This window comes from Sciurus vulgaris (genome assembly GCF_902686455.1).
Source record: "Sciurus vulgaris genome assembly, chromosome: 7".
NCBI classification, from domain to species: domain Eukaryota; kingdom Metazoa; phylum Chordata; class Mammalia; order Rodentia; family Sciuridae; genus Sciurus; species Sciurus vulgaris.
The window spans coordinates 13,315,531-13,343,267 of NC_136467.1; positions in this window are offsets into that span (position 1 = coordinate 13,315,531).

Here is a 27,737-nt window from a genome sequence, read left to right on the forward strand (position 1 = left end):
CCCCACCTGAGACACTTTGGATCTTCTCATGTTTCAGTGGTCCCCAACAATGGATCATAGTTTCTTACAGTGATTATTTTAATCTCTCAAAACAAAAGGTCACACTATTATTACCACTATACTATCACCTTAATAAGGGAGACTTTTCATATTCTTCACTGTGCTACTTCCAATAGTGAGCTTTTGAGGCTACTTAAATTAGTCTCTGTACCAGGACTGAACTTCTGCCTCCTGGGCTGATTACATTTAAGCAAGCACAGTTTTTCTTTTTCCAGGCTATACTGTCAAGCATTATTCTGGAAGCTTTGTGAAGGCATTTTGGGATGAGGTCAGTATATAAATTGGTGAACTTTGAGTAAAGCAGACTGCTCTCCATAATGTGGGTGTGCTTCTTCATCCAATCAGTTAGAGCCCTGAACAGAACAAAAAAGTGGCCTCCTCAACGCAAAAGGGAATTGTACTCCATTATGCTTCTGCCTCTCCAACGTTTACTGAACCTTGGAAGATTACTAACCTTCTTCATCTAGTTCTTCATATATTTTGTAGAAGATTCGAGTCCTGTACGATATGTATGCACAGGGAACCATCCTCTCTGTCTTTTCTCTTCTATTCAAGAGGCTGTCTTCTAAACTAGAGGTCAAGTTATCAGACCCACAAATTGCAGAACAGGAAGGTCAGCAGCAACCACTGTGGTGTCCATACTCAGGGCTGCTGTGGTTCCTGGGGTCTTCAGGAGCTGCTAAGGACCCTGGCCTCTCAGAGGGCTTCAGTGTGCATTGACTGTGCTGGAATCTGACTCATGGACTCCCTTTCCATCCTCATTACACTTCCTGTAGCCTGAACAAAACTAAAACACCATTGATCAATGTTATATATAAAAACACAACAGAGCGTTGTAAGATTTAAATGTAAATTACAGAATGATGCATCTGCAAAATATGGACCACTGGATAAATCTGTCCTGCCCTGCTGCTTGCATTTGCACATAAAAACCTGTTGGAACACAGCCACCCTCCCTTTATTTTCCCATGCATTGTCCCTGGCTATTTTCATATTGTAGTGACAGAACTGAGGAGTTGCAGCAAGAGACAGCATGGCCCACCAGCTGAACACACTTACTACCTGGCCATTTAAGAGTAAAACATGTCCAACTCCCACCTAGATCCACAGCTCTAGTAAGTCAAAGAAAGCACTCTTGATGTAGATAAATAAAAATCTGAATATCTTACTGGGTGACACTGGTAAAATGAAGAGATAGGTTAAATAAAAAAGGAAGAAAGAAAAATAGAAAAAAAAAAAATAGATAGTGAGATACCAAAAAGAGAAATGAGTAAGAAGAGGAAAAAAGAAAACAGATAATAAGTACATATTGTTGTGGGTAGCACAGTGCCATTGCCTAATGGATCCCATAGAAACCATGACATCTACACAGGAAATTTTCCACTTCTAATTTAACTAATAAACCTGTTACTGGCAACAAACTTTTCAGAGGTTTCAAGAGGAAAGAGGTAATGCTGACCAATGAATAATGTTCAATTCCATATTCTCCAATACTATATCAGTTCACCATTTAATAAATTATGGAGTTTATCTGGAAAAAAGTCTATTTAAAAATGCTCCTACTGGAACTTTCTGGTTCCAATCAGATCATCCCCCTTTTAAATATTAAAGTTCTTCCATCTCTTTTGAAAAAATAAACTAAACAGTTATCATTCCTAGCACAGCATGTTTCTATCTAAAATGCTAGACTCCTGTCAGTTCTCAGAAACAGTTTTATCTTAGAATCTGATAAAACTTCAATAGTGGCTCCACATAAATGGAACTGAGAATATAGTTTTTGAAGCTCGACGTAGTGTCCGTTTAGTTTTGTCCTTTTTCAAAGGATAAATATTTTGCATATAATAGAAAAATAGTTATGTAAATGTGGACAAAGCAAGCTTTGATTTTAAAAAATACGGTGAGTTACTTTGACTTAGGGAAATAGTTTCAGAGGACTAAGTTTTGCTGAAAGGTAATTTTGTTAATTGATAGTCTCATACAAATGAAAGGGGGTAATGCAAAGAGGCAGACAAGTTCAAAGTTCATTCTCATCATATAATACTTGTTTAGCTTTGGAAGAGCTCCTACATATGTAAAACCAAAGAGGTCATCCTTACTTTATAAGGCTTTTTTGGCAATGCTGGGGATTGGACCCAGGTCCTTGAGCACACTTGGAAAACGCTCTACCATTGAGCAACACCCCCAGCCCCACTTTCAAAGGATTTTGCAAAAATTTAAGTAAAATAACTTAAAGAAAGCCACTTATCACAGACCCTGACATACAACAAACAATACATCATGTATTCTTGGTTTTATTATTTTAAAAATATCATGTATGTCTTTGCTTTAGAAAATTGAATGTGATCAATATAAATATATGGGTTGAGTTTTATTGCTGTTTGGCTGAAGGCTCCAAAATTATTGAACAATTTTGAGCTGGTTGCTTCCTCTGGTAATACAAAGGACTGGGCTGGGGCGAGGGAGAATGGTTCCTCTGCGAAACACACATGTAATCTAAGCAGGAACCATATTCATACAGCGTTCCTGCCACCGCGAAGTACGTGCACCACTTATTCTTCCCCCACGAACAAGCAGAAAATGAGACAAAATATATGTGTCAACTGTTTTCAGATATCAAGCAAGTGGAAGTTCAGGGCGGTGAGCCCTAAGGGTAGGAAAAGGCAGAGAACGGGCAGGTGCTGTCCCAGTGGAAATGCAGAGGGGCAATACAAGGCAGAGTGAGGTCAGAGAGGTCAACGTTCAGCGAGCCTAAGTGCAGTGCAATCTGTAGGGCCAGCACTGAAGTGGTTGGGGCCGTGCAGAGAAAATGCTCTCGAGTCCATTCAGCATTGAACAACCACCAAAAAGATAGGACATAAGAAACAATAATGTGAAGCATAACTAAGTCACTTCCTGAGTGAAACTTAAGTGACTTGCATTTTCTAAAAAGCATTCCCATGTCCTAAAGTTGACTCAAGCACAAGTCTGGAATAACCTTCCTGCTACTTGCATCTCCAGCATGTCCCTCTCTCCCCAGCTCCAAGCGTTTCATCATCCTCTTTCCTCCACGGGGATCTCTGCCCACCCTTCCACGGTTATCTGAATAAATCCTACTGTCTCTGCAAGCCTCAGTTTTAATATTAGTTCCTTGGGAAATACTTTTCCAGTAAACTTGGTCACTGTTTCCTGTTCTGAATATCCAGAGCTTACTCTGATTTGCCTTTCTTAACCTTTTTCGGGTTAATTTACTAGGTCTTGTCCCACGATGGCCAGCAAGCTCCAGCAGATCAGAGCCTTGCTCTCTGCAGCCTGCATCCGAGTGGCTGGCACAAAACAGGCTCCAGGTAAACATCAGGTGACATGAGTGAGTGAAGGAGCTCAGGGGCAGACATTTATTCTTGAGTGGGAAGGACACATCTTTCTTTGACCTTTTAGAAAACAAATTAAAAATGATGGATATGGGCAAGATAATTAAGAAGGCTCTTATAATTTTTTAGGCAATAAGTTAAGAGGTGTTGGTACTTGATTGAAACCTGAGCCATAAGAACAGGGCTATTTCTTTCAGTAAAGTGATAATAAACACACTTCCTTAGAGACTGATTATCTTCATACTTATTTTGATTATACTTAATACTTCTGGATACTTCTGGAATACTTCTTCTCTAGCGGCAACTCTGGATATCTGTCAATACTCATTTCTTCCATTCATTTAGAAAAAATGAATTTCCTGCTTTTATTTTTAGTCCTACCTGCTTAAAATATTTTACCTGTAAATGACCTCAAATATTTACAGAATTTAAGTAGTATGAAAATGTCATACATAGGGAAATGTTACTGAAAAATCAGCCTAGAAACTAATATCTCAGAAGTATTTGTACAGAAGGATGTCCTAGGATTTCTTATGAATGATAGTTTTGCTTGAATGATTTAGATGAAAATATTTAAGAGTCTGAAAAATCATATCCTTTCCCCCTTTTAATGATAAGGAATTAGGTAAATCTGGAATTCAGCAGGCTGGATTGAGATCTGAGATTCATTACTGCACAGGTCCAAAGGAACCTGTGTTGTGGCATTGGTTTGTTTATAAATAAATATTTTGGGGGCACTTTTGGATTAAGACAAAAACAACTAATTTATGCAGTTTTTTCAATAAAGTAAGAGCATGTAATTCCCAGTGGGAGCTTGCTTTTGGTCTGTTACTAATTTGGGCTTATGGATGCAGATCAAGGAAATGCTCGTGGTGAGTTGAGTCACGCATGATTCAATCAAGCTATATATGGCTCTCAGACATTCAGCTTTGTTATTGATGATTGCCTTCTAATTTTGAGAAATCAGAAATCTTTTGAAAGGGAAGTCTTCTTTATGTTTTCCTTTTTCGCATATGCTAAAAATCAGAGAATAACATGATTTTCATCAGATTTACACAGGTCGAGATTAAATTGAAAAAGGAGGGTGATAAATAGGTTGCTACAGTAAAGATAGCCTATCTTATATTCTTGGAAAATCCTTAAATTCAATTTTTTCTTAGTAGGTTTACTGGGTGTGAGGCAAATATTACGGCTATATTTCACATGCAAATACTTGATTAGTCATTCATCATAAGATTCTTGTGGGAAGTGGATGTGACTGCTTTCATCTCAACATGGCTCTATATCAGTTAGTTGCATTTGCCATTAAATATGTAATCCTTTTTATATCCTTGACCCTATAAGATCTTTAAAAAGCTAGGGTATATATAATGTTATAATATTTATGCATAACACTAACAAAGTAAGAAAAGCTTTTGTTTGATTTATTTAAAAATTTTTCCCTATGTCGAATTAGCTTTAAATAACTTGCACAACAAGTACAGTCTCCCGATACATCTCCCTTTAACTTTTAGGATTTATTTTTAAAATATGATTTTTAAAATAAAGCTTTGTATAAACCATTGGAGTCTGATTTTTTTTTATTGCAAGTATTTTTTAGGAAAATCAAACTTACAAAATCATTTCAACTAAAAAAACAAGTTTATTTTTTCCCCTGAATCATTAGAAAGGTGCTGCCAATCTGATATTCTAACACCTTTGAAAGTTTTGAGAGAATTTCCCACAAACAAGAATGTTCTCTGCATAGCCACAATACTATGACAAATTAGTCAAATAACTCTGGTACATTTCTACCACCTGATCATTATGCTCATTCAAGTCTTACCATCTTCCCAGGAGAGAAAAGCTCAGATTCAGAATCAAGCCTTCCATTTAGTTGTCATGTCTCTGTCGTCTCAAATAGTTCCTGGGTTTTTCTTCACCATTTTTGACATTTTTCAAAACACAGGCCAGTTATTTAGCAAAATGTTGTTGATTTTGATTTTTCCTGTTTCCTTGAGCTGGGATTCCACTTGTCCATCTTTGGTAGGGATAGAACAGAAATGGTGCTCTGTGCTCCTTGGGTATCACCAGCCCACATTTTGATTTGCCCCTTTTCTGATAATGTTCATTTTGATCACTTGATTTGGGTGTTGATTTGCCTGTCTTCGCTTACAGTGAATTCATTTCTTCTTCCACTTGTAATAACAAATAGGTATTGTGAAATGAAGCAACTACTCTTTTTTTTTTTTTTTTTTTTTTTAAACCAGTCTTTGTTAATTTAATTATATTACCAGGGATAGTTTAAAATTTAATGTGTTATTATTTATGTCTATACTCAGATTATCCCAGATGTAACCAGAGATTTATTCAAGCTGACTTTTCTATAATTCTGACACATCCCTGTTATTTTTTTTAGCCATTATTTGGTTTGGTTTTGACAAAAACTAGCAGGGTCATCTTGAACTTCCTTATTCCATCCCTAGATTTACTTGTTTCTCTAAAGAACATATATATATATATATATATATATATATATATATATATATATATATATAATGTTGTTGTTGTTGTTATTGTTAAGAAAAAAAGACATGTAATACCAAGCTACCTCCCTCAGAGTACTCAGTGCTATCATGGGCACGGGTTGCTGGCCTTGGTCCTTTTCAGTGGACAGAGCCAGGGATATATGTGATACACACACATTCTGACATCTTCTACTTGTTTTAGATTTTATTTGTTTGCTTGTTTGTTCATTTATTATAGTCTCCTCACTCTGGGCTCTGACTTCCTATGCTGAGCTGCCCCTCCCACACAAGGACCAAGTCTGGCCCTCCTGACCACATTTGGGCCCAACAAATTGGGCCAGGCCCCAGGTCTCCAAGTGAATTCCTTATTCACACCTTGAGCATGGATCCCTGTATGGACCCCATTAAGGCTTCTACCCACCATATCTGTCTACTGCTATGTCCAGACACTTGTCTTTATCTTCTGTACAAAATGGCTTTAGGATTGAATTATTCAGGAAGGGAAGAAAAAGAAAGTAAAGGAAGTAGAGATGTGGAGAAAAGAAAGAGGAGGTGTTATTTCAGGAACTCCGAGAAACCAGGAGCAAAACAAGATTAAGTAATCACAAATACAGTAGAGGAAATGTCTGTGAGGGACAAAGAGAAAGGGTGGGAAGACAGAAGAGGCTGGGACAGCCTCCAGACAGTGATGGTTCTGGCCATAGAGAAAGGAGGAGGGAAGGAGGGAAGATAGGAAGATTTGATAGAAAAGGAATGAATAGCATCCAGGACTCTTTAGGCTGATGCAGCCTGAGAGAGCTTTGTGTTTTCCAAGAGTAGGCGTACATTACTATCCTGGCAGTGTTCAACTGTTGTCTGAAAACAGCCTGTGAGAGCCATCTCTTTGGCATAAATAACGTGATGGATTTCAAAATGCAGCATCTGGGGCCATCTGTCAGCTATGCTGCTGAAGATCTGAAAGGCACAGATGCATAGCCATTACAGGGTAAGTGCGAGTGTGCACGCGGGGATGGGGGGTGTGGTAGACATCCGGGTGATATGATTTGATTGCAAATTTTTTTTCATTTAAAGAAGTTTCTATTTTAAAATAAAAATAAAACAATCCCCATCTATTCTTATAAATACTTTAGGTTATTATACTTTTGGTCCTATATCGAACAATTGTATTTGCTTATTAATGATAACCGCCATGAATAGACAATTGCAGAGTATTTTCATGATTATTAGTTATGCTGAAGTTTGGCTTCTAATTACTGAGGTTAAAATATTGGTAGCTTAAGCACGACACAAGTTTATTTCTCTTTCAGCTAAAATGTGCAGTATTGATAAGAGAGCTCTGTTCCATGAAATCTTTGACCCAATTTTAGTTTTCTATTTAATACTTTGCTAGACTTGTACCTCATGTTGTTGTCTATTCCAACAACAACAACAACAATGATTTCTCTGTTTTATTCTGAAATTTCTATGGTTTTAGATTATAAATTTAACTTGGTGCATTTGAATCTATTTTGGGGAATGGTACAAAGTTGAGGTCACAAAGGCAGAGCTCTAGTTGTTTTGGCAAAGGTGTTGAAAGACCAGACTTTACTGAGGAGATTCTACCTCAGGTTTTGGATTTTTAACAAAATGCCACAGGTGACTACATGGCTTAATCAAGAAGCTCATTTTCTCCAAATTTAGGAGACGAGACAGTCCAGACCTGAGGGCCACAGGGTTAGAATTTGGTGAGGGCTCCCTTCCTGACTTGCAGATAGCATCCTTCTTGCCTTCTTGCCGTTTGCTCACTCGGTACAGGTAGACCTCTGGTATCTCTTCCTCTTAGAAGGCACCAGTCCTACTGGATTAGGTCCTCACCAGTGTGACCTCATTTAACCTCTATCACCCCTCAAGCCTCTACTTCTAAATACTTTCACAGTGGGGATTATGTATGAATTTTGGTGGAGTACAGTTTGATCCATGGCAATTTTTTGGACATCTTTGCTAAAATATATAATGCTATGAGAAGGAGGTTTGATATTGGATTTTATATTTTGTGCCGTTGTCATTATTTCTTAAAGGGCTACTGAAGAGTCTTAACGATAAAATCATGTCTGAAATCAGGCAGTGAAATTCCTCCACATTTTATTGTTTTTTTTATCATGCTAAGTGAAAGAAGCCAAACCCAAAAAGCCAAAGGCCAAATGTTTTCTCTGATATGTGGCAGATGCCAATTCACAATAGGGGGGATATAGGGAAGAAGAGAGTTACTTTAGATTAGGTAGAGGGGAGTGAAGGGAGGGGAATGGGTATGGGGGAAGGAATGATAGTAGAGTAAAACAGACATTATTACCTCACGTATATGCATGCCTGCATGACCAGTGGGATCCTGCAATATGTATAATCACAAAAACGAGAGATTGTACTTCATTTATGTATGATCTATCAGAGTGTATAAATGCATTCTACTGTCATGTACAACTAATTAGAACAAATAAAAAAGTGAAAGATGAAAAAAGAAAAAAAGAAAAAAAAGTTACTTTGTTCTTTTTTATTCATGCAAATTTACAATCAGTTCCTACAAAACAGTGTGCAGGAATTTTGATCATTGCTTGACTGACAGCATGATGACATCAGACTTTCAAGTCCCCACCGCTCTGATAACACTAGATTACTTTGACCAATGCTGACCCTTTCTAATTAGATTCTTAAGAATTCTGTAAAAGTTTATTGTTAGGGGGAATTATCCTTCTCTCTCTGAGTTTCAGGATTGGGTCTGTAAAAAATGCACACAAAATTCTCCCGCCTTCAGGGTAATGTGGATTCATTTTACTGACATTATTTTGGGCCTGCATTTCTCCTATAGATAACAGGTCAATTGCTGAGGAAAGCAACCTATCCTGTCCACTTAAGCCAGGCAGGGCTACAGGTAAATTCCTTCTTGGAAAAGAAAGCATGTGAGACTCAGCACAGTGAGTCCATTTTATAGAATTGTTCTCTTGGAGGGATCCAAGATGGCGGTCTAGAGGGAGGCTGCATTCCTTGTCGCTCCACAACACCGGATTCTCAAGCAGAAGATATCTGTTTCTCAGTCAGGTAGTTTTTGCTGCTTATCGATCCCCTGCTCTTTACTCCATTTGTCTGCTGTGATCACCTGCAATCTGCCAACATGTCGACGCCTTTTTTGAGAGCAGATTGCTCACTGTCAGGCGTTTGTCATCTGCCATTTGCCTGCCTCTCACCTGTCCATCGCCTGCCTTGCCCGTATCCATTACCCAACGCTGGAGGTTCACCTCCCAATCGTCCGATAGCTGCCAGCAGATTGACTGCAGACCGCCAGTGGAGAACCAGCTGCCTGCTGCTGCCTGGAAGTTCACTGTTACAGTACCTGCAGGTTTGATTACACGTGGCTGCCGCCATTTTGAGACAACAGCTGGGCTCCATAGGACCCCTGGCCGGACTGACTGAGTCCCGTCTCCAGGATCCCTCAGCCCAACCGATCACTCCCTGCCTCTGGGACCCTCACATCAACTGACTGCTCCCTGCCGCCAGGACCCCCAGAGCAACTGACTGTGCCCTATCACCAGGACCCCAGACTGACTGATTGCACCCAGCCTCCAGGATCCCACAACCACACCAAACACACCTCCAGGACCCCTGCCTGACCAACTGCATCCTGTCTCCAGGACCTCCAGCTGACCACGTCCACCCCTGAGCTGCAGCTCCCCATTTGCCAACACATTTGGAAGCCAGAGTTGCCATCTTGGATAATCCTGGAAGCCGTAGCTCCGATCTTTGGGTGGGAAAATCCAATCCTGAGATGCCTGCTGGAGGCTTGAAGCTCACTGTCAGGTACCTCTCATACATCAGGCTACTGAACACTGGGAGGTTTCTTTAGTATATGACTATTATACAGTAGATTATTTTTTTCTCCGTTTTTAAAAAAAATATTTGTTTTTATTTCTTTACGTTTCTTGCTTTCTTTTCCTTCTGTTTACCTGTTCCCTCAGAGTCACCTTCTCCCTTATTTACATGATATTATTGTCCCCATAGGGACTATTTGGTCTAGGATTGCATAGTGTCTGATTTGGGTACTGCTAATATTGATCTCCCCTTAAAGAAAGGGTTTTGGACACCTATAGAGCCACTATAAACCTATAGGGGGAAATCTGCAATACCCCAGATCTGCAGCGCTAGAGGGGAAGATACATGAACAACATGAAAAAACAAGGGAAGAAAATGATCCAAACAAATCTAGATTCTATATTAATAGTATCTAATGACAGTATGTTAGAAGAAATGTCAGAAAAGGACTTCAGATTATACATGATTAAGATGATTCGCGAAGCAAAGGATGAGATAAGAGAGCAAATGCAGGCAATGAATGATAATACCAATAAGCTGAAAGAGCACCTGCAGGAAGCAAAAGATCATTTCAACAAAGAAATAGAGATTCTCAAAAAAAACCAAACGGAAATCCTTGAAATGAAGGAGACAATAAACCAAATAAAAAACTCAATGGAAAGCATCACCAACAGACTAGACCACTTGGAAGACAGAACCTCAGACAATGAAGACAAAATATTTAATCTTGAAAATAAAGTTGCCCAAACAGAGAAGATGGTAAGAAATCATGAACAGAATCTCCAAGAACTATGGGACATCATGAAAAACCAAATTTAAGAATTATTGGAATTGAGGAAGGCACAGAGATACAAACCAAAGGAATGAACAACCTATTCAATGAAATAATATCAGAAAATTTCCCAAACCTGAAGAATGAAATGGAAAATCAAATACAAGAGGCTTACTGAACACCAAATGCACAGAATCACAACAGGTCCACATCAAGTCACATTATAATGGAAATGCCTAACATTCAAAATAAAGATAGGATTTTGAAGGCCGTGAGAGAAAAGCATCAGATTACATATAGGGGGAGACCAATACGGATAGCAGCAGATTTCTCAGCCCAGACTCTAAAAGCTAGAAGGGCCTGGACCAACATATTTCAAGCTCTGAAAGAACATGGTTGCCAACCAAGAATCCTATACCCAGCAAAACTAACCTTCAGATTTGAAGATGAAGTAAAATCCTTCCATGATAAACAAAAGTTAAAAGAATTTACTAATAGAAAGCCTGCACTACAGAATGTTCTCAACAAAATATTCCATGAGGAGGAAATGAAAAACAACAATGGAGGTCAGCAAAGGGAGGAACTACCTTAGAGGAAAAGCACTCAAAGGAGAAACCAAGCCAACTTAAAAACCAAAAATAAGCCAAATGACTGGGAATACAAATCATTTCTCAATAATAACCCTGAACGTTAATGGCCTAAACTCATCAATCAGAAGACATAGACTGGCAGAATGGATTAAAAAGAAAGACCCAACAATATGCTGCCTGCAAGAGACTCATCTCATAGAAAAAGACATCCACAGACTAAAGGTGAAAGGATGGGAAAAAACCTACCATGCACATGGATGCAGTAAAAAAGTGGGGGTTTCCATCCTTATATGAGATAAAGTGGACTTCAAGCCAAAGTTAGTCAGAAGGGATAAAGAAGGACATTTCATACTGCTTAAGGGAACCATAAATCAGGAAGACATAACGATAGTAAATATTTATGCCCCAAACAATGGTGCATCCCTGTACATCAAACAAATCCTTCTCAACTTCAAGAAGCACATAGACCACAACACAATAATTCTGGGCGACTTTAACGCACCACTGTCACCATTAGATAGATCTTCCAAACAAAATCCAACCAAAGAAACCATAGAACTCAATAACACAATCAATAACCTAGATGTAATAGACATATATAGAATATTCCATCCATCAACGAGCGGATACACTTTCTTCTCAGCAGCACATCGAACCTTCTCAAAAATAGACCATATGTTATGCCACAAAGCAGCCCTTAGGAAATGCAAAAAAATAGAGATACTGCCTTGTGTTCTATCAGATCACAATGGACTGAGAGTAGAAATCAATGACAAAGTAAAAAAAGGAAATTACTCCAACACTTGGAGACTAAATAATATGCTATTGAATGAAACATGGATAACAAAAAACATCAGGGAGGAGATTAAAAAATTCTTAGAGGTCAATGAGAATGATGATAAAACATATCAAAATCTCTGGGACACTACAAAGTAGTACTAAGAGGAAAATTCATTGCATGGAGCGCATTCCAGAAAAAAATGAAAAGTCAACAATTAAATGACCTAACATTACAGCTCAAAGCCATAGAAAAAGAAGAACAGAATAACAGCAAATGTAGTAGAAGACAGGAAATAATTAAAATCAGAGCTGAAATCAATGAAATTGAAACAAAAGAAACTATTCAAAAAATTGACATAACAAAAAGTTGGTTCTTTGAGAAAGTAAACAAAATAGATAAACCCTTAGCCACACTAACAAAGGGAAGGAGAGAGAAGACTCAAATTACTAAAATACATGATGCAAAAGGAAATATTACAACAGACACCACTGAGATACAGAACATAATGAGAAGCTACTTTGAAAATCTGTATTCCAACAAAATAGAAAGTACTGAAGACATTGACAGATTTCTAGAGACATATGCTCCTCCCAAACTGAACCAGGAGGACATACACGATTTAAACAGATCAATATCAAGCAATGAAATAGAAGAAGCCATTAAAAATCTACCATCCAAGAAAAGCCCAGGACCAGACGGATTCTCAGCCGAGTTCTACAAGACCTTCAAAGAAGAACTCATTCCAATACTTCTCAAAGTATTTCAAGAAATAGAAAAGGAGGGTACCCTAACGAACTTTTTCTATGAAGCTAATATCACCCTCATACCCAAACCAGGAAGACACATCAAGGAAAAAAATTTTAGACCAATATCCTTGATGAATATAGATGCTAAGATCCTTAACAAAATATTGGCAAACTGTATCCAAAAACATATTAAAAAAATTGTGCACCATGATCAAGTGGGGTTCATTCCTGGAATGCAAGGATAGTTTAACATCCGTAAATCAATAAACGTAATCCATCATGTCAATAGACTTAAGGATAAGAATCATGTGGTTATTTCAATTGATGCAGAAAAAGCATTTGACAATATACAACACCCCTTCATGCTCAAAACACTAGAAAAAATAGGGATAGTAGGAACATACCTGAACATTGTAAAGGCTATTTATGCTAAGCCCATGGCGAACATCATTCTTAATGGAGAAAACCTGAGACCATTCCCTTTAAAAACGAAACAAGACAGGGATGTCCTTTTTCACCACTTCTATTCAAAATTGTCCTTGAAACTCTAGCCAAAGCAATTAGGCAGACTAAAGAAATTAAAGGGATACGAATAGGAAAAGAGGAACTTAAGCTGTCACTATTTGAGGATGACATGATTCTATATTTAGAGGATCCAAAAACCTCCTCCAGAAAACTTCTAGACCTCATCAATGAATTCAGCAAAATAGCAGGCTCTGAAATCAACACGCATAAATCTACAGCATTTTTATACGCAAGCGATGAAACAGCTGAAAGGGAAACGAGGAAAACAACTCCATTTGCAATAGCCTAAAAAAAAAAAAAAAAAAAAATACTTGGGTATCAATGTAACCAAAGAGGTAAAAGATCTCTACAATGAAAACTACAAAACACTGAAGAAAGAAATTCAGGAAGACCTTAGAAGATGGAAAGATCTCGCATGTTCTTGGATAGGCAGAATTAATATTGTCAAAATGGCCATACTACCTAAAGTGCTGTACAGATTCAATGCTATTCCAATAAAAATCCCAATGACGTACCTCACAGAAATAGAGCAAGCAATCATGAAATTCATCTGGAAGAATAAGAAACCCAGAACAGCTAAAGCAATCCTTAGCAGGAAGAAGTTCTGGTATCGCAATACCAGAACTTCAACTATACTACAAAGCAATAGTAACAAAAACAGCATGGTATTGGCATCAAAACAGACAGGTAGATCAATGGTACAGAATAGAGGACACGGACACAAACCCAAATAAATACAATTTTTGCATACTAGATAAAGGTGCCAAAAATATGCAATGGAGAAAAGATAGCCTCTTCAACAAATGTTGCTGGGAAAACTGGAAATCCATATGCAACAGAATGAAACTAAACCCCTATCTCTCACCCTGCACAAAACTCAACTCACAATGGATCAAGGACCTTGAAATCAGACCAGAGACCCTGCATCTTATAGAAGAAAAAGTAGGTCCAAATCTTCACCTTTTTGGCTTAGGATCAGACTTCCTTAACAGGACTCCCATAGCACAAGAAATAAAAGCAAGAATCAATAACTGGGATAGATTCAAACTAAATAGCTTTCTCTCAGAAAAGGAAACTATCAGCAGTGCAAAGAGAGAGCCTACAGAGTGGGAGAATATCTTTGCCAATCATACTTCAGACAGAGCACTAATTTCCAGAATATATAAAGAACTCAAAAAACTCTACACTACGAATACAAATAACCCAATCAACAAATGGGTTAAGGAAATGAACAGACACTTCACAGAAGAAGATGTAAAAGCAATCAACAGATATATGAAAAAAATGTTCATCATCTTTAGTAATAAGAGAAATGTAAATCAAAACTACACTAAGATTCCATCTCACCCCAATTAGAATGGCGATTATCAAGAACACAAGCAACTATAGGTGTTGGAGAGTGTTGGGACTAATGACACGTTAACTAACTCAGGCTGACTCCTTACTCCCTGGCGAGTGAGCAAGATCAAGGCCTCAAAGGCGGTTTCAATAGTTAATGACGATGAATTGGACCACTGTCAGGGATTGGTTAACAATAGTTCCGTGAACGTGATCAGCTCGTGCTTGCCATATAGTCTTATGGGACTCTTACCTGGTGAACACCCCATGCCTTGCTGACCTTCGAGCTGATTGGTTCCCGCCTAGTCCCCACCCTACATAAAAGCTGTGTGATTTCCTCAATAAATGAGTTCCTGCTGTGACGGGTCTCCCTGACGCGTCTGATTGTCCTCTGCATAGAGGGCTGGGAGCGGGCGGTCAGTTGGCCCTACCTATCCCGGTCTGACCTTGTTGGGGAGTGTCCCCTTCCCTTGCCGCTGGTCGAGCAGAGCAAGGGGGCTTAAGACCCCAACATCTGGCGCCCAACATGGGGCCCCTCAAGGCTGAACCGCAGCCAAAGCGAAGAGGCAGTTTCAAAACTGAAAGTACCGGCAGATCGGGCCAAGCGAGTTCCGAGGTAAGGCATCCCTGAAAAGATGGGACAAACACACGCCACACATGGCGACCCTGCACTCTCAGCTCTGAGACTCATGCTGAAGAGCAGGGGCCTTGAGTGGTCTGATACACAGGCGGAAAAAGCCTGGGACACCTTTACTCGGGTGGCCTCTTGGCCTCCCGCTGCTAATCTTTTTGACTGGTCCACATGGGATCGTGTAAAACGACTTGTTAAGAAGAGGGAAATCAATTTAGGGGAGGGTCCCCCATTGGGAGTCTGCCCTACATTGTCCGCCCTTAAGGCCTGCTTCTCTCCAGGACCTCCCAAAGGGGGCTCCAAGTTTCTCCCCAAAGAGCCGCCACCTAAAGAACCGCTGGCTCCTCCCATTACATCTCCTCCCAGAAACTTGCCACATAGTAGACAACGTTGGGAGACCTTTAATGAGGAGCCCAATCCATCTCCATCCGCTCCTCCCGAGGTTGAGGAACCACGAGGGCAGCCAGCCTCTACACGTAGAGAGGGCCCACTACCGCCCTGGGGAGGCTCATTGCTGCCATCTTGTATTCTGGGGCCACATCAGACTCCAATGAAAGCCCTCGCCCTCCTCCTTCCGGATGGCAGGAAATCTTCCCGGCGGCCATTTTATGATACTGGGGGAGAACGCACTGACTCTACCCTCCCCCCTCCCTGTATGGCCTTCCCGGTAAATGCTAATCCAGGGAGTAACCGGCCTGCTATATGGTACCCATGGGAGGCACAAGATTTAAAGGAACTAAAGAAAGCTGTTTCAGAGGATGGACCCAATTCCCCTTGGGCTGAAACCATCCTCCAGGGCCTCACCCACCAGCAGTGCACCACTCAGGATTGGAAGAACCTAACTAAAGCTGTCCTTCCTGGTCCTTTATATCTAAAGTGGTGTGCCTTTTTAAATGAAGAATGTCATGCTCAGGCTAAACGGAACCAGGCCGCTAACCCTCCCGTCCCGGTTACTTATGGGATGCTCTCGGGGTCCAGTGACCAATTCTCTACTGGCCTCTTACAGGCTGCCATCCCAGCCCCATATCAAGAACAAGTAAGAGCCCTAGGGTTGGCGGCATGGAAAAAACTAGAGGAGGGCCCCTCAGAACCCCCCATTGCAGGAATTACCCAGAAGGCAACTGAAGACCTAGCAACCTTCATTGAAAGGGTAGAAAGAAGCCTTCAGAGAAAATTTCCTCCAGGGCCCCTAAGAGATCAATTTGTTAAAATGTTAATTTGGGAAGGAATGACTACTGATCACAAATTGGCCTGTGCAGGGATGAAAGATCGCTCCATGGGAAGGTGGATAGTGGTTACCAAAGATATTGGCACGCAAGCGCATCAGTCTCAATCTTTGGTTGCAGCCCTACAGGCCCAAACTGCCTCACTTGCTGAGGCTCTCACGGCAGCCTTGTCACCAGTCAGGGCTAAGGGCAAAGGAGTATGTTATGGCTGCGGGCAACCAGGCCACTTCAAGAAGGATTGCCCCACTGGTCGGGTGTATTCTGAGGCTCTGCCTGGACACTCTAGGGGTTCAGCTCAAAGTCCGGCCAGTTCAGCTCAAAGGCTGGCCACCCCCAAAACGCCTTGCCCAAGATGCAGAAAGGGATTCCATTGGCAGAAGGATTGCAAATCTAAATTCGACATTGAGGGGAAACCTTTAAACTAATCAGGGGGCACCCTCTAGCCCCGTCACACAAAGGAGGTTTCTCCCCCAATAGCCCCCCTAAGGCACATTGGACTGTTCCCATTGTCCCCGGGGTCAGTAAGGTCTGCGCTTGTCTAATAATTGGCTGACCTTATAATTAAAGGCAGGGATACTGCCCTTAGGCACTGTGGAAAAGAGCCTAATGTTTTGACAGTGCCCTATCGCCTGTCGGATTTTGACTGGGTTCAAAGGAATAACAATAGAGTATCCTGTGCATTGGAGGGTTTCTTAGGGAAGACTGATTGCCATTATGGGTCTACCAAATGGGTGTCCTCATTTTCAAAACTAAAATGGGCACCCCCTGTACTTTTTTCCAGTAAACCCCTCCGTAAAGCTGTAAATGTATTCACAGATGGAGGAAAAGAGGGATCTGCTGTTGTAATTTACGCCCCCCTCCCAGATTAGTGAAACAGGAAGTAATTACCCATTTTGAACCAGTTACTGGGTCAGCACAATTTAAGGAGTTATATGCAATTGCTATGGTCCTAACTCAAGTACAAGAACCCATGAATCTTTTCTCAGACAGCCTATATGTGGTAAACCTGCTACCTACATTGGTCTCTTCATATATCAAGTTAGATAAAAATCCTATTACTCCCTTGATGATCCAGGTGCGGTCCTTGTTAAAGGAGCGTGCTGAACCCATATTCTTACAGCATCTAAGAGGACATCAAAATCTGCCTGGCTCCCTTGCACAAGACAATGCTGTGGCCGACCAGTTAGCCACATCAGGGACCTCAATAGCTACGGCCCAACCTCAACAGGACTTACAACTAGCCCAAGGCCTTTATGACCTGACCCATTTAAATTGGAGAGGGTTACATCATAAGTTTCCTTTGGTCCCTGTAAAGAACTTAAAAAAGATTGTAAGAACCTGCAAATATTGCCTACCTTTCTTACAGGTTCCACCTCTCCAATCCCCTGGGGTGTACCCCAGAGGTCTAAAGCCTAACATTATCTGACAAACTGATGTAACTCATTATGTACCATTTGGAAAATTAAAATATATATTCATGTCTATTGATACTTACTCCCATGCCTGCTGGGCCACTGCTCACTCTGGTGAAAAGGCCAAGCACGCTGAAAGCCATTTCTTACAATGTTTTGCCATTTTAGGCTTGCCTCAACAAATCAAAACGGATAATGGACCCTGTTTTACAAGTAAATCATTACAAGAATTTTTCAACAATTGGCATATTAGACACACTACAGGAACCCCATATAATCCAAAAGGACAAGCCATAATTGAAAGACATAATAAAACTTTAAAAAATCAACTAATAAAACAAAAAGGGGAAAATAACCCCCATGATCAATTAAGGACAGCAATGCTTACATTAAATATTTTAAATTTCTCAAAAAATCAGCCTTTAACTGCCTTCCAACGACACTGGGCCAATCAGGTGCCTTACCTGAAAGTTGAAGTTGAATGGAAAGATCCATTAACTGGATGCTGGCATGGTCCTGATCCACTAATAAGTGGTGGCAGAGGTTTTGGATGTGTATTCCCAATTGGAGAACCAAATCCTATCTGGGTGCCTGCCAGGAACCTCAAATACCATCAACCAGAACAATATAATTCACCCAAGAGCACACCCTCTTGAGGTATGTTTACTGCAAGTATTCTAAAATCCCTCCTCCTCCTCCAACTTTGACTCAGCTGTTTCTGCTTCCATTCCCCAGCCCAGCCCAGCCTACCTAGTCCTCCTGCCATGAGGTCCCACATATACCGGTGTGGAGGGAGTAACCAGCCCAACCATCAGTGGCATGTCCTAGTAAGGAGTATAATATAGTACCCCAGTCCCCACAAGTATTGGGAGATAATTGTTTCACAATTTTCTGCGTCCAAACCTGAATTGATTACTAACCAAGAATAAGGGTTAAAATGCCCTAGGCATCAAGTTTCTGCTAGAACATTTTGGCCCCTTTCAGATCCAAATCTCAGTCAAAGCTTACATTGAAATGCAAATAGAGAAAGCCTGAAGGTTCAGTAGGAGACGGGTCTCAAACCCAAAAGAAAAAAAAAAAAGAGTCTTACCTGAACTCCAGCAAAAGTAAATGTTATGGTGCTTTACTAAAATAATTAACGGCCGTATCATTTTTCCAGGACTCTTGTTTTTTCTGAATTCTACGTTTTTTTTTTTTTTTTTGAGCTCATGACTTTTTGATCAGTTCTTTTTTTATTCAACTAGAGTTTTTGAACATCTGTTACATTGCAATGGAAAGTCACCTATAAGTTATAAGGCCTTTGATTTTGTGTTATGTGTATGTCGTGCTGTCTGGTGTCATGTTTTGTCTATCAAAACTGAGCGCTCCTAAAATTAAAATTTAAAAGTGGATCCAAATACTTTTAATTCACGTGATTTAAAAAGGTTCAATTTAAATTGGGTAAACTAATAGAAGTAAAATGTCTTGAAAATAACTCGCAAGTCTCTAGGTGGTCAAACTAATAAAATGTTGATGTTAATAAAATGTCTAACATCAATTTTTCTAGGACTTTCCTCCAACAAGAAAAAGCTGGCAAATACTGTTCAGGACACTTATCTGATATCTTGGTTTTTACAAAATACGTGAATTAGAGTTGACATGCATGGGATTACTCAAATGTGTTTGTAGAGAAAATTGTTTTGTGTCATCACTAAACTAAAAACAAGGTTACTAAGAGTTATGTCCTAACAGTTAAAATTCTATGTACAAAGGGTTCTAAAGGTTTCAACTGTGTTTCAATTAGAGTACTATAAATAACAAAATATTTAATCTTATTAAAATGGAGTAATTTATATAAATTAAGAAATTTCAGAAGAGTTGTTTCAGAATGTGAACAAAAAGGGGTCAACAGAAAAAAAAAAATAAAAGGTTCTAGATATGGAAATATATTTAGTGAAAAACAAAATGTTTCTGGGTAAGAAAGTGCTTATGTGATAAAATACATGAGGGTCTAAGTAAGTGCTAAGAAAGTCTGTAAAGGGCAAGTTTCAATAAGTTTGCATGTAACTAAGTTGGTTGTATGTAAGTGACACAGTTAAAGCTATTTAAGGTTTTTTCCTAAGGTGAAATACTAATGTTCTGATATAAACCAAAGTTTAATCTATATGGTAAAATGACAAGGATTTGAAACACTAATTTACTCTTAACTTTGTGTCTATTAAGTTTTATTCTTTAGAACAATTAGTCTTAAAAATTGGACAACAGTGATTGAGATTGGGGTCTCTGACCTCATGACTTTGGACAGTGGACTTCCTTGAGAGTTACACAGAGCTCCTAACATTGCACTTTGCAGCTCTACCATCTTAGATCTACAGGCTCAACTTGATTCCTTGGCTGCTGTTGTCCTGCAAAATCGTTGTGGTTTGGATCTGCTAACGGCGAAGGAAGGAAGGCTTTGCCTGTTCTTTGGTGAGAAGTGCTATTTCTACACCAACTGCTCTGGCATTGTACAAGATAAAATCAAAAACCTACAAGAAAATCTGGAACATTGTAGGAACGAGCTCCACTCTAATTTCCTCTGGACTGGGTTACATGGGTGGCTCCCCTACCTCCTCCCGCTTATAGGACTGCTAATCACCATTATTCTTGTGTTCACCTTTGGGCCTTGCATAATCAATAAGCTTATCCATTTCCTGAAAAGCCAGGCTAAGTCTGTGAAGCTCATGGTGGTCCGATAGCATCATACTGTCCTTCATGATGATCGGGAGCCCTATAGGATCATGGATCACTCGTATCAGGACACTGGGGTCTAAGTGTCTGTCCCTTAAGCCCTGCTTCTCCTGAGGGTCCCGCCTGAAGTGCTAAGGTGGTAGCCAATGACGGGTAAGATTCATGGGGAGCTCATACCGACCTAAGACAGGAAATGAGGGCTAGAGCCTCATTGTCCGATGACGGGTAAGGATGTTGCTCTGCCGTGGACAACCTAAGACAGGCACACCTTCGAGTAAGGCGGACCCCCAAACTGCTAGGGTGATGGTCCATGACGGGTAAGACCCTTCCAGGGGCAACCTAAGTCAGACACATCCTTAATATAAAACAAAAAAGGGGGATATGTTGGGACTAATGACACTAACTCAGGCTGACTCCTTACTCCCTGGCGAGTGAGCAAGATCAAGGCCTCAAAGGCGGTTTCAATAGTTAATGACGATGAATCGGACCACCGTCAGGAATTGGTTAACAATAGTTCCGTGAACGTGATCAGCTCATGCTTGCCATATAGTCTTATGGGACTTTTGCCTGCGTGAACACCCCATGCCTTGCTGACCTTCGAGCTGATTGGTTCTCGCCTAGCCCCCACCCTACATAAAAGCTGTGTGATTTCCTCAATAAATGAGTTCCTGCTGTGATGGGTCTCCCTGATGCATCTGATTGTCCTCTGCCAGGAGGGCTGGGAGCGGGCAGTCAGTCGGCCTTACCTATCCCGGTCTGACCTTGTTGGGGAGTGTCCCCTTCCCTTGCCGCTGTTCGAGCAGAGCAGGGGGGCTTAAGACCCCAACCAGAGAGGATGTGGGGAAAAAGGTACACTCATACATTGCTGGTGGGACTGCAAATTAGTGCAGCCACTCTGGAAAGCAGTGTGGAGATTCCTTAGAAAACCTGGAATGGACCTACCATTTGACCCAGCTATCCCACTCCTTGGCCTATACCCAAAGGACTTAAAATCAGCACACTACAGAGATACAGCCACATTAATGTTCATAGCGGCTCAATTCACAATAGCCAGACTATGGAACCAACCTAGATGCCCTTCAATTGATGAATGGATAAAGAAACTGGGGTGTATATATATATATACAATGGAATATTACTCAGCTACAAAGAATAATAAAATTATGGCATTTGCAGGCAAATGGATGAAATTGGAGAATATCATGTTAAGTGAGATACGACAATCTCAAAAATCCAAAAGAGGAATGATCTCACTGATAAGCGGATGATGACACTTAATGGGGGGTGGGAGTGGGACAAGAATGGAGGAAGGAGGGACTGTATAGAGGGTAAAGAGAGGTGGGAGGGGTGGGGGGGAAGGAAAAAAATAATGGAATGAATCAAACATCATTACTCTATGTAAATTTATGAATATGCAAATGGTATGCTGTTACTCCATGTACAAACAGAAACAATATGTATCCCATTTGTTTACAATAAAAATAAATAAAAAAAAAAAGAATTGTTCTCTTAACCTTCTGTTTACACCACTCACATCTGTTTGTCCCCTATCAAGAGGTCTCAGTCCATTGAAAGCACCATTCCTTAGGAAAGGCAGGCGTCATAGAAGAGTGTGGCGGAGGCACGTGGCTCTGGGCTTTGCACCAAGAAGGAGTGGAGCGTGGAGAGTGCTCTGCTCAACAAAGACAAAATATATATCCCCAAGCCACGCCCCCAGGGCCCCACATCCTCCAATCACACCCGACCTGCCTACAGCTACCACTCAGTTAATCCCTATCAGGGGATTAAGGTACCTATTAGGTTAAATACCATTAAACAATTATTTCACCTCTAAACTCTCTTGCATTATATCACACATGAGACTTTTGGGAACACCTCACCTCTGAACCATAACATCATATATATATATTTTGAGAAATTTTCCTAAATTCACTTAATCATTTATTGTAGTTTGTGAATGGTTCTTAGGAATTCTTTTTTTTGCCCTAGTTTGTATGCCTTTTGTTTGTAAATTTTTGCCTAAAGTTTGTGGACTAGAAACCTTCAGATGTTCCTAAATAAAAATGCTTTAACAATAACTATTTCTGCATTTTATTTGGTTTGAGAAATAAAGAATTCAGTGTTTTATACTAAGTATCATATTTACTGTAGGTTTTCCATAGATAATGTTAATCTGACTGAGTATCTTCTTTCTAATTTGCTAGGCTTTTTTATCACTTTTTAAAATTGTAAAACATTTTTCTTCATCCATTGACAAGATCAAAATTTTTTCATTGTATTATATCAATATAGTAAGTTAAATTGAATTTTGAATATTAAGCAATCTGAATTTTCAGATAAATTTTGTTTGATCATCATATATTGTCATTCTTATGTGTTTCTGAGTTTGATTTGCAAATATTTTGTTGAAGATGCATGTCTTTGACTTACCATTTATCTTTATTGTTTATCTGTTTTCACTGATTACTACTCTTATCTGTGCTGTGTATACTTTTTATTTGACATATCTTTTCTGGTTTGTTTTAAGTACATGTTTAGATTTTTCATTTTAAACTTTCTTCCTTTTTAATGTAATTATTTAAATATATTGTTTCTTCCTAAGCATTATTTTAATCCATCCCATAAGTTTTTATATATCATATTGCATTTTATTCATTTTTGAATATTTTCTCATTTTCCTTATAATTTCTTTCATGGCACATGTGTTATTCAAAAGCTTGTTGTTTAATTTCCACATATGTGCCTATTATCTGGATATTTTTCTAATTGATTTCTGTTATACAATATACTGTATAATAATTTCAATAACTATACATTTACTTGAATTGGTCAAGATCTAATCTAATTTTTAAACATTCCATTTGCCTTTCAAAATAGAGGATATTCTTCTGCATCTGTGTGGAATGTCCTCTAAATTTGAATTGAATCAAGTTGGTAGATAGTATTAATCTTCTATGTCCTTAATGACATTCATCTACTTATTCTATCAATTACTAAAAGATAAATATTATTTTAAATTCTAATTGAAGGTTTTTCTACCCTTTCTCTTCTGTAAACTTTGATCCTGTTCACTTTGTACATTTTAGAAATTTGTAAATAAACATTTAGATAAATGTGTATTACACATTTAAGATTATTGTATTTTATAAGGAATGACACTTTCATTATTTCATAATGTTTCTCTTTGTCTCTGGCAATACTTCTTATGTCTACTTTGTCTGATGTTAATATTACACTTGCAAATTTCTTTTATTTATTTTTCCAGAGTCTAGTTTTATCCTTTCCTTTAAAAAACCAAACTAAACAACAATAACAGCAGTAACAACCAAAGGCCCTTTTATCTTACCTACATCTTTAATTGTAAACTTTGATTCTTGTAGTTTTCGTAAAATGGAACTTGCTTTTTTATCCAATCACAGGATCACAGTATTTTGCTTGGGTTCTTTAGGCCATTTACTTTTAATGTAATTCATAGATTGTCTTAAACTCTCATTTTGTATTTGTTTTCTATTTAGTTCACATTTTCTTTCTTTTTCATTCTTTGACTTCATTTTTTATTTCCTTTTATCTCTACTTTTAACTATTTAACAAAATAAATTTTTAGTGGTCTTCCAAAAAATATGATAATTTTTTTTATAACAAAGAATTTTAAAAAGCATACCACTTCCTATAGATCACAAGAATCTTTTGATATTATCAGTCCACTTCCACCACATGTTATTTATGTTTTAAAGATAATGTTTTTCTGGATATGGAATTCTAATTTTCCATTTTAAAGAATTTCTCAACTTTGAAAATATTGTCTCAGCATTTTCTGGCTTCCAAAGATTGAGACAAGAATTATATAGTTATTTTTGTCTTCAGTTAGCTTTTTCTTTACTCTGGTTGATTTTTTTTTTAATATTGTTTTTTTTAGCAATTTAGTAATGATGTGTTCCTGGTATGGACTTTTTGGAATCTCTTTTAACTGGCAATTGAGCTTCTTCAGCTAATGTCTTTATTCAAAGGAGAAACATGTACATAATCCACACATAAGGAGAATGTTATTGTACATTAAAGTCAGAAACTGGGGTGATAAAACAGAAGCTATGGAAGTCCAATTAGTTGCAAGCACCCGGGAGAGAGGACTAAATAGTTTTTCCCTCCCAACCCTCAGAAGGAATCAACACTCCCGACTCCTTGATCTCTGACCTCCAGGCTTCCAAATCAGAGGAGAAAGTAGGTTTATTCTAGGTTGTCTTTATGGTACTTTGTTACAGTGGTTCTAGCAAACTAATAAAGGTAGGTTTCTACTTTTCTCAGAAGTATAAGTGACCAGAAGAACTTCAAATAGTTTTAAGAAACCCTCCCCACAGGGGTCATGATGCAAACTTCTGAAGTTCTTTATACAACTCCTTCTTTGAGTGTCTGCCACACAAATGCTCACGGCATTACCTGGGTATTCTCTGTTTTTCTCCTCAGCTTAAAAAGATTGTCTTCTTTCTGCGTTAGACCCACTCTCTGCACCACCATTCGGAAAGAGCAGGCAGACTCAGGGGCAGTCAGAGGACCCCTTTGTTTTCCTTCTCTCAGGGACCACATGTCCATGCCCTCTTGCCTCTTACTGAAGGTTATTGTTTTATATTTTATAATATAATATAATATAATATACTAATTTTAATCTGGTGTTTTTTAATGTCTGCAAGGTATGTTGAGGAGCATCATATTATATTTCTAAAGAATTTACCAGTACAGGTGTCTTATTATTTTTAAACCTCATTAAAATAATAAATAATAATAACGTCATGAAGAGACATTAATTTGAAATCATTCCATCATTCCATCTTTAAAAGTATTTGCATAGAAATCAACAAAAGGAGACCTTCGCATGTTACAGATTTGTTTTCCTCTGGTTGAAAAGCTTTCTTTCAGGGAGAAATTGGTGTTGGTACAAACAAAATTCACACGGTCAGGATTCCACCGAGGGCTAGGAAGAGAACAAAACAAAACCACTTGAACGCTTGGTTTTCGTGTCAGAAAATATCAGAATCTTCAGGAAAACACAGATGCGCAAATTAAATAAATATGAATAAAGAAACATTCCAGATTTCTTGTTGGCTGCCACCTGGCAGAAACCCAGTTGATGGCATTTGCCACATGACAACTGCATGATTCAAAATCAGATTTTACCACTGTCGTCATCGGAAACAGGCTTGGCTGTAAAACAGACGAACGTAAAAAGCCAAAGAACTTGGTCACCGTATCTGAGATCTGCCAGTGGGGTCACGTGATACTGAGGATACTGAGCCGAGGGCTCAGCTAGCCCTGGTCCGGAAAAGGGGGCACCAGATTACAGGTCTGGGTTGTCCGATGATAGCACGGGGGAGCGGGACCTAACAGAACCCTCAAGAATGACTGTCAAAAAGACTTCGAGAAAAGTGCATTTAGAAAAGACAATACTGGAAAGCATGCAAACGAGTCAGTAGATTTTAGAAGGAAATACTTGTCAAATATAAAACACAGCAAAAGAAGAATATAAAATTATTAAGATGGCTTAGGATGCATTCATTTGCTCATGGGTTGAAAATGGGCAATTTTTTGAATGTCATATTCATGTTCACAAATAATGTGACATGTTTTCAAGTATTGGCATTATCCAGAATTAACAGTAAAATTGTTTTTGCTAGGAAGTCCAGTTTAAGGAAACTATCCAAAGTTTTATTATGGTGAAGACAAGAACCAATTAGGATGACTCTGTTATTTTCATTTTATTATAGGATACACTTTTCCCCAGACTGGGGTATGTGAAGTACCAGTGATTGTCAGCAGAACAGATCCTTCTACCTCCTGTCATGGTACTGGGGATGAACCCAGGGGCACTTTACCAAGAGTTACCTTCCAAACCCATATTATTTTTTACTTTGAGACACGGTCTCTCTAAATTGCGTAGGGCCTCACTAAATTGCTGAGACTGCTCTTGTCTTAGCCTGCTGAGTTGCTGGGATTATAGGTGTGCACCACTGAGCCCTGCTTGGGAGAGATTTTAAGTAGCACATCTACACAACCTATTATTTCTGCTCCTGGGGCAAGTTTCTGTGTGTTGATTCTCATCTGAAAAAGTGGGTGGTAATCAAGCTATCATTCTCAATGAATCATTACAAGGTTCAATTAGTGAACAAGAGTGCTTGCAATTGAGTGAGCAGTATCAAAGTGATTGCTGGCAGTGCTATTATGTTGATGGAAAAGATTCCAGGGGGAGGGAAGAGAGGGGATACAGGGGGAACGGTGTTAAGTAGTTGGGGACAAAAAATTGGGTTTCTGTCAGATGGCAGACTCCAGGAAATCTGGAATCTGTTTCTTTATTCATATTGATCTAATTTGTGTCAGCTGGTGTCAATGGAAAACTTTGCATTTGGATGGAAGCATAGATGTTTTGTCCACACAGGCATGAAGCTTGGCAGAGCACCAGGTGTGGACCACCCTGGGAGGGCAGTGTGCTGGGATCCTGGCAAGCTTCTCTAGATTGCCATATTTTTTCCATCACCAGAAATTAATAATATCAACCTACAATGGGAATAGAGGAAGGCATTTTGGAGGAGGAAAAAGAGGAATGCAACATTGTCATCTCAGAAGACAGGAGAATAAACTGATAAGAAACCATAGTAGGACTCTGGAGGCATAACCTGAAGTACAAGGGCGTCGATACAATCTGAATATGTTATCTTTACGTTGTATGGGGTTTCAGATCCAGGACCAAATTTCACTTGATGTTGGATTTAAATGCTGTAAAAAATACTTTGTAGATCTGTCTGTTATAGTTCTTGTTGATCTGCACCCCTCCCCCCCCCTACCCCCCCCACCCCCCGTTTTGGTTTTTCATTAACTAAAAGTCATGCTATTTATCCACTGGGATATTTTTGCTACATTTCAACAAATCTTAAAAAGAAATTCTCAGTGGAAATAGGTACATTATTTTATATGTATACCTGAGATATGGATATACCTGAATTTGGTTTTAAGGGTGAAATGGATTAGCAGGGAAATTCAGCAACAGCAAGGGCCCAACAGGATTAGGTTAGTGGTTATGAATGAAAAATGAAACCAGCCACACAAGGTCGGATAGGTAGAAAGCTGGAGACGTGGACACCGCTGGGATTACCAAGATGGAGAACAGAAAGGAAGTTGAGGCCGTGTGCAAGAAGTTCACATAGGAAGGAATTACATAACCTCAGCTGGATAAAGTGGGAAGTAAGAATTTATGTGTGGATGTGGTT